This window comes from Paroedura picta, chromosome 5 (assembly GCF_049243985.1).
Source record: "Paroedura picta isolate Pp20150507F chromosome 5, Ppicta_v3.0, whole genome shotgun sequence".
NCBI lineage: Eukaryota > Metazoa > Chordata > Lepidosauria > Squamata > Gekkonidae > Paroedura > Paroedura picta.
The window spans coordinates 38,782,964-38,801,010 of NC_135373.1; the positions used below are offsets into that span (position 1 = coordinate 38,782,964).

Sequence of the window (18,047 nt, forward strand, 5' to 3'; positions counted from 1 at the left end):
GTTGAAGGGAACTGCAAAGCTCCTGAGAAATTTAGCAGAAGCTCAGTAATGAGAAGATCTGTAATTGTGGACAAGAAACCCTGAAATGCTTGTGCCTTCTTGGGCTGTCCTTGGCAGCTGCAGGAGTTCTAGAGAATCTTCTTGGGGATCTCAGTTCATGTGAGGCCTAAGAAGCCAGGACAGCCTGCCTCAAGAGGGCGCCCCAGAAAGCAGTGGGATTCTTCTGCCATTGGTGATGCAGAAAAGGTCCTCTGAGAAGACAGAAAGCTTGAAAACCATTCCCCTTATCCTTAGACCATCCTTTCCATCCTCTCCATATTTTGCATAATTTAAAAAGTTTCATGATTACACAGGACCTGAGGGACACAAATCTTTGCAGCTGCCTTACACTCAACCAGACAACTGGTCCCATCAAAGCCGGTATCATCTAGTCAGACAGGCAGCAGGGGGAAGGACTCAGACATAGGCCATTCATAGCCCCTGTTACCTAATCCTTTAACTAGAGACAGAACCTGGGACCTTCTGCATGCCAAGCAGAGGCCCTTCCACCCCAGTAGCTTTGCTCTCTGCATACATAGTTGAGACTTGATAGTCCTGCCATGCTGCTTAATAAATAATAGTTCTGTGTAATCCAGAAGTTTCCATGCATTTAAACCAATTGACAGTACAATCCTAAATAGGTTTACTCAATGGTTTATTCACTCCTTGAAAAGTGTTTTTAGGATTGCACTATAAGTGGTTGTTCTGGTATATGGATTGTCTACTCCAGGGACTCCCAACCAGGATTCTGTGGGACCCTAGGGTTATGCGAGAGGTCCCCAGGGATTACAGGGCCTTTCCCTGAAGTTTGGATGGCTGCTGACATCACAGGAGCCCACTTCCCCTGTTGGCCTCATCCCATTCTCTGCAATGGAAATGGTAATTGATTGATTGATTGATTGATTGATTGATTGGATGGCTCCTGTCTCTTGCTTCTATGCCCATTTCTGTGGTTCCTGAAGCTTGAGAAATATTTCAGGGGTTCTTCCATGGTCAAAAGGTTGAAAAAGGCTGGCCTACTCCAAAGATCTTCCTTGGTTCCTACCATTTGGGTTCCATTTGGCCTGCTTATATAACTGGACATCTCTTTTATTGCCTCTATCTTGAATTTTTTAAAGGCTCTAGAAAGGTAGTCCTCAAAATGGTGTTCTGTGAGGATGTTATCGCAAAATTATTCATTTTGTGATGGTGGGACCTGATCCACCATGAACACTAATGGTCATGGGGGATGTCATGCTGATATACCAGGTAGCATTCACGGATGCAGAATCAGGCCTGTAGCCCAAAAGTTTTGGTTAGGGAGGCAATTTTTTAAATTAAGGGGGCAGTTTAGCACCCTGGAGAGCACTCTGCCCAGAAACATAGTGCTTATACTTCTAAATAATTAAGTCAAGCCGTATAGCACCCATAAATGTTTATTACAAATATATTTACACATTGAGCATATTAGTCACACTTAACAAGTAACAAACAGCACCCTTTTCAACCCTGTTCAACTCTGAAGTTTAACAAGATGTGCTGTGGAAGCTATAATGATACACTAAAACTCTAATGCTAGGGAAAGTTGAAGGCAGCAAGAAAAAAGGCAGGACCAAACATGAGGTGGATGGACTCAATAAAGGAAGCCTGGGCCCTCAGTTTGCAAGAGAGTGTTGGACTGGGTGGGCTTTAGCCTGATCAAACATGTTTCCTCTCATGTCTGGGGCAGTGACACTATGTTCTTCGTGCTCAGTAGTGTATGGCAACAGCAGAAGGGTTCCTAAAGTTCTGGCCCCACAGGTGGATCTCCTGACGGCACCTGGGTTTTGGCCACTGTGTCACACAGAGTGTTGGACTGGATGGGCCATTGGAAGCCATCCAACATGGCTTCTCTTATGTTCTTAAGTCTCAGCCATGCATGCCAGGTGTTCTAGGAACAAGCATGGCAGAGCAATCCTAAACAGAGGTACCCCTTTTTCAGTCTACACAGCTTTAAGTCAATGAACTTAAAAGAGTGATGCCATGACTGAGAGCTTATTCTTTTTTTAAAGACCTGACGTCATACAACACCAAGGTTTAAATGAGGGAACTCAAGAGGATCCTCCAACCACATCTTGCTGGAAAGAGAGCAAAAACATTGAACATCTTCCCACTTGTCCCTCCACAAAAACACCAATAACCTTCCCAAAAGCATATTGCCCAGGCATTGTTCCAGCAACATCAGAACCCTCAAACAACATCTAGTGTCTAAGGCATCAATTTTCTCCATGGGAACCGATCCCTTTAGACTGGAGACACACTGTCATTTCAGGAGAGCCATAGCAGAACAGCAAAACGGAGGCAGGGACAGGCCAGGGGTGGGGATTTCTGTTCAAACCTGAAGGAGTCCCAAGTTTGCAGGAAACAAATATGAGGGAAGCAATATGTCACGGAATCAAAACTCCCCAAAGAACAGAAACAACACCTGTCACTTTAAGGAGGCCCACTGGATTGAGTGGCTGTTGGGGGTTGCTAGGCAACTGCAGGAGTACTGCCATGCACTCCAAGCCTTAATTTCTGGCAAGTGCCAGAGTAGACTGGGGGGCTGAAAGAGCCCCAGAAAGGCCCCTCCCTCCAAACCATCAATCCCCTGATGGAGGAGGCCTCACCAATTCAAGGCCCAGGAGCAACTTCTGGAGTCTCACAACTGAGATGATTGATCCTGACTTAGCAGTAGTGGCCGTGGAGCCTTAGGCCTGAGTGGATAGCAGCAGCAGCCACCGTACAGCTAGGACCTTCCCCGGAGCTGGCAGCCACCATGCAGCCGAGTCAGACTTTCCCCAAGGGATAGGAAAGGAGGGAGGGGAAGAGAAAGGCTGGCTGGGGAGTCGGAAGAAGGAGGAAAAGACGAGGGATGAGGCCTTAGGGGTCTCTCTGCCTTTTAATCTGTGAGCTTTATACGTTTGATCATGGCTGCTTTTATTCTTCTGAGGCAAGCTTGCAGATCCAGGCCCACAAGAGAGGTGTTGCTACGGAGAAGAGGGCGATGTGTGGATGGATGAGGGAGGATCAAGAAGGCAAGTTCTTCTGCAAAGGCTTGCAGTGCAAGGAGGGGGGAACTCACAGCTTGAAGCCTGGTGGGATGCTATGCCTGAAGCTCCTGATGATACTGGCTGACCGAAGCTGGCAGCAATCAGCCAGAAGAAGCACGAGGATATCCATGCAAGGAAGCTCGGAGGAGCGGGGTTGTGTATGGACAGAGAGTGGAAATGTGAGTGAATGGAACCCTGCATGCCCACCCATTCCAGCAGACAGGGCTGCCCAATCCCTTCCCTTCTTTCATTCCTGATCCCCGTTGGGCTTGTGAGCTGCCAGTTGGAGAGGATGGCAACCTCAGGAGCAGTCCGGCAAGATGAAGAGACAGAGGAGGAAGGAACAAGTCCTTGTGTTCTGGCTGGTTCAGTGTTTCAGAGCTATTTCAAGATGGTGGTGTCATTCTTACTTGGTGTAAAAATGTAGGTTCGGTTTTGTTCTGACTGTCCTTTGAAGAGAAAAGCCCTTCTGCTGTGGGAATAGCAAATGACGGGAAAGTGATGCATTGGTGTGTGTGTGTTTATATGTATCCTAAGGCTGGTCAAGCCAGTCGTTCTTAGCAATAAACATTCTATCATGCTGCTTCCAGATGTACCCTCTTGGACACAACAAACAACTGTGAACTATTTTCTATGAAGAATATCTCTGTTGTGGCAGGGAGGTTGTGACTAATGGTTGGAATATCCCATTGAGGAGCCCTGGGTTCACATCCACACTAAGCCCATGTGGGGTAACCCCTGGCTCTGGGCCACTTTTTGGCAAGCAAGATCATGTGAGCCCCTCAAATTTCATGGATGAAGGGATGACATTCTAACCCACCAAACAGGGATTGGAGTGCCACACATGTACAGTAAAGGTAATAGGTAAAAGGTATCCCCTGTGCAAGCTCTGAGTCATGTCTGACCCTTGGGGTGATGCCTTCTAGTGTTTTCATGGCAGACTCAATACGGGGTGGTTTGCCAGTGCCTTCCCCAGTCATTACTGTTTACCCCCCAGCAAGCTGGGTACTCATTTTACCGACCTCGGAAGGACGGAAGGCTGAGTCGACCTTAAGCCAACTGCTGGGATCGAACTCCCAGCCTCATGGGCAGACAGCTTCAGACAGCATTTCTGCTGCCTTACCACTCTGCGCCACAAGAGGCTTATACATGTGCGGTATAGAAATCTAAATAAATAAATGTGGCACATCATGTACTTTTCAGAGAACGGGAATGGGAGCAGACGGATTACCCAGAGGGCTGCTGTGAAAGCAGCCTAGAGTTCTCAGACTGGCCAGTCGAAGCCACCCTCTTTGTTTCTCCAGCAGACTAAGGCAAGTTTGCAGATCCAGGCCCCAAAAAGAGGGGTTGAGTTGATACAGAGAAGAGGGCAATGTGTGGATGGATGGGGGAGGATCAAGAAGGCTAGTCCTTCTGCAAAAGTGGGGAAGCTTATCGACCAGACAACACTGGTGTCTTCTCTATAAACTCATGACTGGTTGATCCAGCTCTATGTCTCTGATGCAGTCTTAAGAGAGCTTAACGAGTGACACCCTCTTTAAACCCTTTTAAGACTGCATCAGAGCCATAGAGTTGCCAATGTCCTGGTACAGTATGGAATAACTCCCACAATTCCAAGTGCTCTTCACACTACATAAATCAGTACCATGGAGGCGTAGATCGTGAGAAAAGCACAGCTGGTGTTTTAGCAGCTCCTCCAAGCTGAACTACTAGCACCCTACTTGGCGCCAGAGCACCTAGCCACAGTGATCCATGCAATGGTCACCTCTAAACTGGACTTCTGCAACTCATTCTATGTGGACCTACCCTTATCCCTGACCTGGAAACTGAAACTAGTCCAGAACACAACGGCCCCGGTCCTCACTGGAACGTCTTGGAGGACCCATATTCAGGCTGTGCTTTGGCTGCTGTGTTAGCTTCCAATTCAATTCTGGATCAAGTTTAAGGTATGGGTTCTTACCTTTAAGTCATTGGAGGTCTGGGCTCAGTGGTCCTGAGGGATCGCCTCTTTGCCTATGCCCCCCGCAGAGCACTCAACTTTGCAAACACCAACCGGTTGATAGTCTCTGGCCCCATGGAAGTATGTTTGGCCTCAGCCAGGGTCAGGATGTTTTAGCCCTGGCCCCACACCAGGTGGAACAAGCTCCTGGAGGAGATCTGGGCCCCATTGGAGCTGGCACAGTTTTGCAGAGCCTGTAAGATGGAGCTCTTCCACCAAGTGTTTGGCTGGGGCACATGATCCCATGACATCTACTGCAGGGGTAGTCAACCTGTGGTCCTCCAGATGTTCATGGACTACAATTCCTATGAGCCCCTGTCAGCAAATGCTGGCAGGGTCTCATGGGAATTGTAGTCCATGGACATCTGGAGGACCACAGGTTGACTACGCCTGATCTAATGAACCCGCTCCCCTACAAAAACACTCTCCACAACAATATCTCAGTCTAGAATTAGACCCATGGAAAGGGACTGTACTAGAAGCAATGCTATAACTGAGGCCGATGCTAATTATAGATGTGTTTTCAACGGTTGAATGGTTTTAAAAGGATTTAAATTGTTATTAATTTTTAATTTGTGCTATTGTGTTGCTTAATGCTGTATGCTGACCCAAGCGAGCTTCACTGGAAGAGTGGTATAAAAATTGAATAAATAAATATTATTATTTATTAAATTTCTATGGTGACCTCCCAGGAACCGGTGCAGGTCAGTGTATATCATACAATTAGCAAAGTAATTAAAAAAGTAATGGCATCGTAAAACATTTAAAACAGTTTAAAACATTTAGCAGCATCTAAACCCAGTAACAACAATTATCATCATACTTTCCAGAAATTGTACTTTTCCAGCATAACCTTGTAAGGTTGCCAACCTCCAGGTGGCACCTGAAGCTCTCCCAATATTACAGTTGCTCTCCAGACAATCAAAATCAATTATCCTGGAAGAAATGGCTGCTTTGGAGGGTGGACTCTATGGCATCAGACTTGGCTAGGGTTCCTCCCCTCTGCAAACCCCACCCCCCCAGGCTCCGCCCCCCAAATCTCTAGGTAATTCTCAGTCCAGAGCTGGTAAACTTACTTGTAATGAAGGTGATGCAAAATATTCAGAACAGAGCATTGTGGGAATTGTAGAGTTGGCTTACATCATTAAAGCACAGAGAACACCCCAGAAGATAGAGAGTTCAACAAGATCTGAACATGCAGGGAAAGTGGGCAAATGAGAACAAAATGAAATTTAATAAGAAGTGCAGAATTCTGCATCTTGGTTACAAAAATGAGAAGCATGCATACTGGATGGGAGCAATGCGTGTGAATGAGATCTTGGGGTACTTGTGGACTGTAAGCTAAATATAAGCTGACAGTGTGATGCAGCAATAAACAAGGCAAATGCAGTCTTGGGCTTTATCAACAGAGGCATCACATCAAAATCTCAAGATGTCATAGTCCCGCTGTACACCGCATTGGTCAGACTGCACCTGGAGTACCATGTGCAGTTCGGGAGGCCTCACTTCATACAGAACAAGGATAAAATTGAGAGGGTGCAGAGGAGAGCAATGAGGGTGATCCGGAGCCTGGGGACCAAGCCCTATGAGGAAAGGCTGAGGGACCTGGGAAAGTTCAGCCTGGAGAGGAGGAGGTTGAGAGGGGACATGATTGCTGCCTTTAAGTATCCTTGGAGGAGGGCAGGGAGTGGTTCCTTTTGGCAGAAGAGGATAGGACCTGCAGTGATAGCTTTAAACTATGTGTAAAACAGTACCAGCTAGATATCAGGAACATTTTTTTTCACAGTCAGAGTAGTTTGCCAGTGGAATCAGCTGCCTAAAGAGGCAGTGAGCTCCCCCTCACTGGCTATCTTTAAGCAGTAGCTGGAGAAGTACTTCTCATGGATGCTTTAGGCTGATCCATGCAGGGGGTTGGACTAGATGGCCTGTATGGCTCCTTCCAACTCTAGGATATCATGATTTGTATTTTCCCAAATGTATATCCCACTTTTCTCCCTTCATAAGGGCCACAATTCATAAGGGTCATAATTGCACAATTAAAATTTGACACCTTTCTTCTCTCACTTCCTGTCCCTTAATTTCAGCCAAATTGTGAATCTTGATGGCACTTTGATCCTGTGCTTCCTTGACAGACTGGAAATTCTGGTACCCTTGAGATTGTTGTTTCTTTTAATTTTATTTCCTTCCAGGATGTCCGCTTGCCACAGATGCCCATTATAGGCAGGCTAGCAACTTGCGCATTTCAAAGACTCGTTTGGCTGGTGTTCAAAATGCAGTCCCTGCAGAGGTCAAAGCACAATCCGTTGTTCACACCCCTTTCCCATGTTTCTGACCCCTGAGAGTGAGAGGAGAGACAGCAGCAGAAAACAGACCCTGGGGAATCACCGGCACTTTCTGACGAGGGTACCAGCAGGGTCCTTGCCGTTTCCTCCTCCCTTCTGCACTGCCGCAAATCAAAGGCCAGAGTTGTTTAGGAGGGATGGAAGGAGCAGATGGCACGGACAGATGGGAGGAAGAGGCATCCGTTGCTCTAAATCACACAAATAAACATTGATAGAGTGATTAAAATTACAGCCCCATTTTCAGTTCTGGGTGAAACTGTAAACATTTAAGGGGAAGTTTATGGGTGGGGCTGGTGAGCTCTCGGGACGTCTGCAAAAGGATCACTGGAGGTTGCTTAAATTAACCCAGCACCGCCTTCCTTCTCCCAAACTCTATCCTTCTATGCATCTTAGCTGCAGGCACACACAGATGTGCGCTAGGGAAGTGGGATCTGTGATAATCATAATGCTATTGCACATCTACGTGTTGCTCGAGAGTGTTCACCATGGCACCCATGTATTTTCAGTGCAATCTTTGTAGAACTTGCTCACGTTTCCGTATGCGTGTGCAAATACGAGAGCCTAACATCCGCCTTCCGAGTCAGTAGCAGGGACCCCACTGGCACCGAGCACTTACCCGTTCCCTGTCAATATACCATTCGCTTCCTAAGTCAATTCAAACACAGGAGAATACTGCTTGGAAGCACACGGTTGCCAGTTCCGGGTGGCGAAATTCCTGGCCATTTGGGAGTGAAGCCTGGAGAAGTGTGGGGAGAAGAGTGAATTCAGTGCAGTGTTATGACCCCCACCCACTAAATCAGCCTCCCCCCCCCCCGGAGAAGCAGTCTCTGGAAATCAGTTGTAATTTCAGGAGCTCTCCAGGCCCTACCTGGAGGCTGGCAACCCTACTGAAAGCAGGCAATATTTTTCAGAAGCACTAATAAATGGGCATAAGGCCTGAGAGAGAACAGGTTCCCAGTACAGCATGCTAGAAGAAGCTGGACACAACACAGTCTGGCATGTTTAATTTTATTTTGCCCTTCCTCTAGGGCAGGGATTCCCAGCCAGGAGTCCAGGGACCCCTGGGGATCTGCAGGAGCTCTGGAGGGGGTTTGCAGCATTTCCCCTCCTGCTTTAATGGACTTTAACGGACTCTTCATTACAGCTAGCTGTAGTGGTTAGGAGTGCAGACTTCTAATCTGGCAAGCCGAGTTTGATTCCCTGCTCCCCCACGTGCAACCAGCTGTGTGACCTTGGGCTCACCACAGCAGTAAGAAAGCTGTTCTGACCGAGCAGGAATATCAGGGCTCTCTCAGCCTCACCTACCTCACAGGGTGTCTGTTGCAGGGAAAGGCAAATGTAAGCCGCTTTGAGACTTCTTTGGGTAGAGAAAAGCAGCATATAAGAACCAACTCTTCTTCTTCTTCTACATGCAGCAAAGCCATCATAGTAGTAGTAAAGGCAGGGGTAGGGCACAAAAAGGAGAGCAAAGGGTGCTGGTGTTTATGTTACTCCCTGACTGCATGGCCAGCTGACATCACTTCCAGAGGTCCTTGAAGCCTGAAAGTTTATTTGAAGGGTTCCTCCATGGTCAAAAACTCTAGGATGCTTGTAGTAACATACACAGTTCCACCTCCCTCAATCATATCCTCTCAACAACCTTATGGAGGAGGTTACGCTAAGAAGGAGGCCAGGCATCCATTTCTGGCTTCTGTTTAAACCACCTCCTTAAATTAGAAAATGAACCTCTTGTTTTCCACATGGCCCACCAGAATGAGAGGTTTGGGAAGACTCAATGAGAACAGGCCGTTTAAAGGGACCTATTTGAGAAGGCCAAACTACAAATGAAGGAAATAAATAAAGGTTGTTCTCTTTTACAGACCTCATCCACAGCCAGGAGTTAGCCGATAATACTCATGCTTTGTAAAAGGGCTGAATTCCTGGCTGCCCCATTCTTCTGCCATAAAAGAAACCAGGATTCAGCTGTCTTGCAGTTGATAGAACAATTTGGGGGGGGTGGGTGGGTGGGTGGGGGGGGGCGGGTGTTAGGCTATTTTAAAAGATAGAGAAATACAGTTTATCACTGATCTTAGGCTGGGCAGTAACCTTGAGGAAATGCCTTGACCCCCCCCCCCCCCCCCGAATTCCCTAGGTTGTCTGGGATGGGCAGAGAAAGCCAAAAATTCCCTTTCTTCTCCAGCAGGTGACCATCCCCTCCCCCAACCAGATAATTATCTTCATAGCTATTTTAATCCTGCGTAGCATGAGTGACAGCAAAATGATTGACGCAGAGCGATTTGAAAGCATCCCCATTTCCGATTTAAAAAACCTTTCCCTAAAACCATGCTAATCCCTCGGGCTGGCCTGGTTTCCAGGAGGCAGAGGGAGCTTTCGGCTGGGACACATGGTCAGCCTCCCTCCAGAGAGCGGGAGTGAGAGACACGCCAGACGTGATTATTTCACTAGAACAAATTAGGAGAGCAGATGCCTTGGGTGGGGTGATGGGGGAGGGGAGGACCAGGTCCCAAGCCCCATGGCAAGATGGGGGGGGGGACGGACCCTCGCTAATGCACACTTAAAAATAGGAAGGAAGACAAGTTTATGGGAAAATGTAAGCCCCCTTCCTTTAAGAAGGGGCAGCCTGAGCCTATGAGTACTCCTTTAGAGGCCAGTCCCACTTAATTCAATGGAGTTTACTCTCAAATAGTTCAGGATGCCAACCTCCAGCTGGGGCCCAGAGAGCTCAGATTTAGTTGATCTCCCACCTACGTCAATCACATATTTATCCTTATTTATTTATTCTGCTTCCCCTGTAGCAAACGGCTGCTTTGGGAGGTGGACTGTATGGCATTATACCCCATGGCATTATCCAGTGTGCCGGGCAACACTCATAAAATAAAATGCTTCTTAAATAAGAAGTTGGTTTCATTTTTTGCTTGCAAAGTGCCTTGCTTGAGCAAAACAGGGAAACGTTCGTCTCAGCTGTTGTAAAGCCCACCATGCTAAGCAGCGATGCTCCTCAAGGGAAATTATCTGTGTGATTTGGAGATCATTTGTAATGTTGGGAGGTTTCCAGGCATCACCAGGAGGTTGGCAACCCTAGCAAGATTTGAGGATATGTTTTCTCAGGGTTGGAAATAGCTGCCAAGTCAAGAGGGAACCTGGGAAGAAAGACCAGACTGATGGGCCGAAAGCCACTCTGTCCTCCTGACTCCCCCCCCCAGTTAGTTTTTTAAAAAATCAATATATATTTTTAAGGAATTAAATCCCCCCCAACTGGTGTAACCCTTCCAGGGCTCTGGAGTAAGCCCGGGGTTACTAGTAACTTTCTAGGGAGATCAAGAAATCCTCCCAATCACCAGGCAGCCAGATGACACTGCTCAACTCTTCTCTTCCCAGCTGCCTCTCATGGGAATCTCTTCCCTCTGGTTTCTCAGCTCAGAAATTACAAGGGACAGACAAGAATCCTCTCAGGACCCCTTGGGCATGCGACAGCATCTCTGCTGTCTCCCCTCAGAGGGGAATCTGCAGGTATTCCCTCAAGTTGCCATGGCAGCCACAGAAGAATCTCTCTGATGCTCTGAGCGACCTTGGCAGGACGGATTTGAGTTTCAAGAGAGTTGGCCTCAGGCATCGTTCCCCACTGGAAAAACCCTCCAGCAAACCGTAACGTGTAAATCGGCCGCAAGCCCCACAGATGAATCAGCCGAAGCTCTGACTGATTAGTGGGGGTGGGTAGTTTGTGCCGATGGTGTGCCGTTTTTAAATTGGGTTGGGGTGAAGGAGTGAGAATGGAAAAGGGAAAGTATCAAAGTTGACCCCCCCCTTACAAGAAGCAATAATTTTTGCTGATGAAATAGAGGGATACAGAAATCAGTGTGAAATCACCAGGACCCTTTGCATTGAGGCTTTGCTGATACACAGATTTATTTACATCAAACCAAGTGAAAAAGTCTCATGCAGAACTGGCCCGTTTGCAAAGGAGTGTCCCAAGCAATGGGGAAATGTGCCCATCAAGGGCCACCGGGGGTCCCAGGGCTCAAGAACCAGGGATGGCCCAGGCAGGCCTCTTCTTGCCTGATATCAGAAGTCAGTAGCTGAAACTCTGCAGTTCAAAGACACCCAGCTGCCTGCATCAGACCATTGCTCAGTCAAAGGTCAGCCATGTCTGCTCTTCAGGGTCCCAGGTAGAGCTCTTTCACATCCCTTACTTCCAAACCTTTTAACTGGAAATGCCGGGGATTGAACCTGGGACTAAGGTCAGTGACTTCTATGTATCTCTTTGCAAGGCTTGAATGAAAACACAGACAGCCGTCAGTAAGTAGCAATCCCCAACCTGTGGGCCGCGGACCACATGTGGTCCTTCGACTAATTGGAGGTGGGCCCTGAAGGACGCCTTCTCCCCCCCCCTTTACTTCATTCCCCCCCCCGCACCCTTTACAACACACTTCGGGTATCATTGTCTCCCATCACTCCCAGATGGGACTATCTCGTTGCAGAGAAACCAGCTCAGGGTTCCCACTGATTTGTCATTGTCATGAGTTAAAATTTCCATGAAAATAAAATGTTCCTTATGTTCATTGTTGTGGCGTGTCTGTATCTTATTTTGAAGGGATGTTTAAACATTACCATAGCGATCAGAGAGTGTTAGGGCAGTGGTTGAGAGTAGAGGAGTAACCTACCCCCCCCACGGTCCTCAGTAAAAGGCGTTGAGTGGTCCCCGTTGAGTGGTCCCTGGTGATAAAAAGGTTGGGGACCACTGCTCTAAAGCAGCTATTCTCAACCTTTATGGAGCTCTTCTCAGGAGCTCTTCTCAGGCTGGCCACTGGGGTAATGAGCAAGGCTATAAAAGGCCTAAGCTAAAAGTGAGCTGACTATATTCCACCTACATTGCCTTATATATACACAAGACAGATTTCTAGAACTTTCAGAATGGAGAAGCATGTGTGTTCATTCTCCCCTCCCCCTTGAATGCATTAATTCAAGCATATGCAAAGGAATGGATTACATCAGGGGTAGTCAACCTGTGGTCCTCCAGATGTCCATGGACTACAATTCTCATGAGCCCCTGCCAGGAAACGCTGGCAGGGGCTCATGGGAATTGTAGTCCATGGACATCTGGAGGACCACAGGTTGACTACCCCTGGATTACTTAATTTCTTTTTCTTTCCCTTGACCAAGGTTGTATTTTCTAGCAATTCATGATGTCAGAGTCATATGTGACAGAAAGGGTATTGCATTGGTTATGTCACCTAAAATCTTTTGGGATCCCCTTCTCACAGATTTCAGTCAGTGGCCCCTTTCAAATGTGCCAGCCCCCCCCCCCCCCGGGGTGTCATATGGCCCCCGTTGAGCAATTGCCCCGGCGTGCCTTTTAAGATCATCTGAAACATCACAAAACAGCAAGTTCTGGCTTTTGTAAAATATTCTTTTCTGTGCTACTTTGGTCGGCCCTTGAGAAAAAGTTTTAAACAGAGCTGTGATGTTTTGTTTTGTTTTTTTAATCCAGCAGGGCTGCTTATGATCTGTCCCTTTCCCCAAAGGAAAAAGGATTTGGAAAAGCTGCCTCAGACTTCTTTTTTAGGAAAAGGAGAAAGAAATACCTCCTTTGCTCTGCTCCAGGATAATCCCTGCCAGGTCTCTCTGTGCCAGATAGGGTTGCCAATCTCCAGGTAGATCTCCTGGTATCACAACTGATCCCCAATCAACCCAGACAGGTTCCCCTGGAGAAAATAGCTGCTCTGATGGTGGAGTCCATGTTGAGGTCCTGTCCCTCCCCTCCCCCAACTCAACTTTCCCAGGCCTCAACCCCAAATTTCCAGGAATTCCCTAGCCTGGAAGTGGCCCTCCTAGCGTCAGAGCCTTAGGAGCCCCCCAGAGGCCATTCAAATGTGTCATGCAGTGCATTACCCCCCCCACACACACACACAAACACTAAATGAACAGACACAGTTAAGGTAAAGAAGACTGGAGCCTGGTAGGTCCAGCACAACAGTGTGTGCTTGTGTGTGGGGGGGGAGTGAGGGATTAATTGCCAAAGCTCAGATAATGAGGATCTCTGCTCAAAAGCCCGTTCCTCTCATTTAAACCTCTAACCAGGTTTCCTGGAATACAAAGCCCTTTGTGATGTCCCTTGCTAAATCTAGACTTAGGCAGGTAGGGGAGGGGGTGGGCAGAGAGGCTGAATTTGTTTCGTAATGAAAGATGCGTTCGTTCACCCACACACACGCTCTCTCCTCTACCTCCGAACGCATTAGGAAGGTCAGGGCTTGGGGGGGGGGAGTCAGTTTTCTGAGATGTGATACTGTTGTCCTGTGTCATCTGCAGAACGAGGACAGTGACTGTTTCTATATCCGTCTCTCCTAAAAATCACTTTGGGGGTGTGGGATGGTTTGCTACGGCCCCATCGCGGAAGTGATGTGAAGCCCGGCTGGTTCTTGGGTGGGAAACCACCAAGGGAGGCTCTGCAGAGGAAGTCAGTGGCAACCCACCTCTGCTCCTCTCTTGCTTTGACAGCCCTTTGCTGGGGTCACCATAAGTTGACTGTGATTTGACATCACTTAGGTATATATAAGCCACTACGATTCCATCTCCCCCACTTGGATGTCAACCCAGGTCTCCCTGATCAAAATCAGTCTCTGGCACACTTTGAAGATACCTTCTAGATTCATGCCCTGGGGCTCTTGCATGGGTGCTCCTGGAGCTCACCATCCTTGGGATGGATTCAATCCCTCTGCTCTTTGCTTGTAGGCCTTCAAAGATGCTGCTGGAACAGGTATTCCCTGCCCCCAAGACCACTGAAAGACCTCCTAAAAGGGCTGCCCTTCCCAAAATTCACACAAGACTCATTGAGCCAGCTGAGACCAATGGAAGAAGGAGAATAAGAGCTGGTACTTATATGCTGCTTTTATCTACTCACTTTTCTCTACGTTCACCTTCCCTTTCCTCTCCCCACAACAGACACCCTGTGAGGAAGGTGAGGCTAAGAGAGCCCTGAAATTACAGCTTGGTCAGGCCAGCTTTATCAGTGCTGTGGGGAGCCCAAGGTCACCCAGCTGGTTGCATGTGGGGGAGCAGGGAATCAAACCTGGCACCCCAGATTAAAAATCCACACTCCTAACCACTACACCAAGCTGGTAACCACTACACTATGCCACTTAGGGTGCTTTGCAGTTGATGTTCCTCCTATAAAACCCAGGAAAAGGCCTAGCTCTAAACCGCTTTTACAGCCCTGCAGGATGGCCGTTTTCCAGTTGCCGTGCAGTCCTGCCCCAGTGAATTATTTTGTTCACAGGAGTGACAGCCCCTTTAAGACATCTACCTTTGCTGTCATTCGGAGATTGCACCATGCCTTATAAACATCCCACCCTCCGTGTTTATTTGCCAGGCCAGCAAGTTGGAGGCCCTGACTGGTGGGCAAACTGCAGACTCCGGAGACAGGCAGCTTCGGAGAGGAACTGGCACCTGAGCAGGGCTTGGAGGATCTCTCTCCCTTTGAGGAGGGCATGTCTCATGCTCGCTCCTAGTAGGCAGGCGAGGAAGCTGGAACGGGATCTCAAAGCAAAGGAGAAGGTCACCGGCAAATTGGCGTCTCACGGAAACCAGAGAGGAAAGGACAATTTGCTCAGGCAGAGAAAGAATCTTCTGTCTTGTGCCCGGAGGGTGGGTGGGTGGGTGGGTGGGTGAGGGGAGCTCACAGGTCCTGCCTTTCCCATCACGGCTCTTATCCTAAAGGCCTCAGTCATCACAGACGGGTCACGATTAGGGTTTCCTCTGGAGAGGCACGATCACGTTTCAGCACAGCCAGGGAAACACGGAGAGCCGAGAACAGGCCCCCAGCGAGTTCCTAGCAGAAGGCAGGCGTGGGCTGCCAGCGTGGAGGGAAGCGGTCGACTCCGTGCCAGGTCCTGTTCTGGAGAGGAGTTGTCTTGGGAGCGGATTCGGAAACCTTCTTGCCACTGAAGAGGAACGTGGCGGGCAGGGATTACCACGGAAGAGGCGCTAGCTCCGGGTTCAGGCAGGCAGCTGGCCTTTGCTGCCAGGGGAGCAGGGGAGAGGGACTGATCATGGCAGCCGCTTGGGGGAATCCTGGTGGGCTGGTGGCCTGATGGACTGCCTCCCACCACCAGGGCCACCAGACCCCCCTAGCCCTCTGGAGGGCCAAGATGGGTAAAGGGAATGGGTGGGATGTTCTCTCTGCTAGCATGCACGTTCTTGACACTTGTCAATAGGGAAAAAATTCCAAACATCAAGACTGTGGCTGTTTGCCTGCTCCACTTGGGGTCAGGGCACCTGCTTTGCCCACAGGGGTGGCTCCCCTGCTCTGCGGCAGGAGAGAGGTCTTTTGTTCCTTACCCCCCTCTACTCGGGGAGGGGAGGGTCCAAGGGCCCTCTTTGCTTCCCAACCTACCTTCTTGCTGCTAGGCAAAGCAGGATTGCCACCCTCCAGCTGGGCCTGGGAGGTTTCCCAGAATGACAACTTATTCCCAGGGGACAACTGATTCCCCTCGGAGCTTTGGAGAACGGGCTCTCCAGCATCTCACTCCTACTGAGCTCCTTCCCCTACCCAGGCTCCACCCACAAATCTCCAGGGATTCCTCACTTGGAGTTGGCAACCTTAACTGTACCACTCCACAAACACACCTCCTATAGGATTCTGGTCCACAGTCATCAGCAAGGTCAGAGTTATAGGCCTCCTTGCCTGGTGACCTGCACCCGAGACACGCTCTGCCTCTTCATGCAAAGAAGCGTCTCCCAGGGACAGACACACTGGCTCGCAGGCTGCTACAGGAGCAGACCTCTGACTCTCATCCAGCTGGTGGCAGCAGAAAGCGAGATCCCCCTTCCCTTCCTCCCACCAGACATGCCAGGGAAACTTTGCAAATCTCACTTCTGCTGCGATTGCCATTCCGGGCCAGGCAGGCTTCCCTCGGCCTTCTCCTTCCGTCTTGGTAAGCGGGAGCCAAGTCCGGCTCTTGGGTGGGTGCTGATCAACCGCCACAACACCCATTCCAGAAAAAGCAAAATGTAACCTGAATTGCCAAAATGGGAGGGAGCCGAAGGTCCTGCCAGCTAGCAGGCAAGCTGCTGCGGGATACCGCATCTCCAACCAATTCTCCTCTGCTCACCAGTCCCGAAGGCACGCTTGCCCTTCAGCTCTTAACTGCAGGCTCCTTCCTGCTCTAGAGCTGGGCAGAAGATGGGCTGGCAGGGAAGAGGAGGCTGGCACCCCCCTGTCACTTGTCCTATTCGTTTCTCTTGCATTTTTTTGGCTCTGTCTTCTAAGTAGGGTGGCCAGCTCCAGGGTGGGAAATCCCTGGGGATGTGGGAGTGCTGCCTGGGGTGTGACTTCAGCAGGGATGTCATGCCATGGTGTCCACCCTGCACAGTGGACGTTTTATCCAGGGGTACCAATTGGTCTCTGTCACCAGGAAACCACTGGCAAAGCCAGGGATTGCCAGCATATGTAATCCATGGACACCTGGAGAGCCACAATTAGGCCATCCCTGTAATAGACCATCACCAACCAGCTCTGAGAAGGCCCCCCTGCAGGACTAGGGGCCATTCTGCATCTAAAATAATTGCGTTAAGCCAGCGCAATTGCTATTTACCTGCAGGAATTTGTCTTTGTTCTTCTGGCTGCCTCCATCAACACTCCAATTGTTCTGCATCCTTCTGTAAAGACAGCAGTCGTGTAACCTCTGAGCATTGGGCGTGTATCTTGCAGTATTATATTTCCCCCTCCCCCCAAAATCCTGGGGGGGGGAGACAGGAAGCAGACTAGCATGTGCATGCTAAATGGTGTCCAGTTGCTGCAGACTGACGGTGGCCACGGTGGCCCAAATGTAACAGTCGTGCTCAGGCCACAGTTTCATGACTGATTGAGCTTTTCCTGATGCCTTCAACTTTTCCGACCATGATTGCCTTTTCCAGCAGCTCTTGCTTTCTGATCATGTGACAAAAGTACAGCAGCCTCAGCTTGGTCATTTTAGCACTGGTAACAAAGGCACAATCTGTGAAGAGCCCAGGGAAGAGGCACCTTAAAGGCCAACCAGAGGACCTGTGGAGGGACAGCTTAAAGACCAACAAGATTTCCAGGGTTTAAGCCTCAGAGAGTCAGAGATCTCCTTGACTCCCAAGAGCTTGTCCTTGCAAAAATGTCGGTCCTGGGAATCTTGCTGGTCTTCACCGTATTCCTGGACCTGAATTTTATTATTTTGCTGCAAACCGGCATGGCTACCCCTCTGGAACTATCTCTGAAGCTTCTGATGAAAAGAATTCTGAAACTGCAGCTGGGAAAGATCCATTACAGCTCCCAGGTGCGGAAGGATCTTCCCTGGCCTCAGGTTGGTTTCAGGGAACAATTAAGAGTAATAAGCCTGACCCAGGAGGTGCTGAATGGCCCGGCTAACTGCAGGACTCAACTCCCGCAATAGCTTTGATCCATCATCACAGAGCTGCAGAAACTGGAGCAGCGACAGACACCCTGGTGTTTTCCCCTTATGCAACATTCGATTCAGAAGTAGCTTCCACTCACCACAGGTAATTAATTAATTAAGAAAGGGGACATGCTGCACAAAACATGCTCAGGATTGCAGTCTGAAAGGGGCAGAATCGGGAACCAGGGTGGCATTGTTT

The 18,047-nt window shown here is 49.1% G+C and overlaps 1 long non-coding RNA gene across 1 annotated transcript; it reads right to left on the minus strand.

Moving 5' to 3' along the window:
* Nucleotides 1-6,597: 6,597 nt before the first annotated feature.
* On the minus strand, nt 6,598-17,120 carry LOC143839030 (uncharacterized). Its single transcript, XR_013231534.1, has 3 exons — nt 17,021-17,120; nt 8,047-8,166; nt 6,598-7,618 (listed from the first exon to the last, which is right to left on the minus strand). It is a non-coding gene; the product is annotated as an uncharacterized LOC143839030 (long non-coding RNA).
* Between the last annotated feature and the right edge of the window lie 927 nt (nt 17,121-18,047).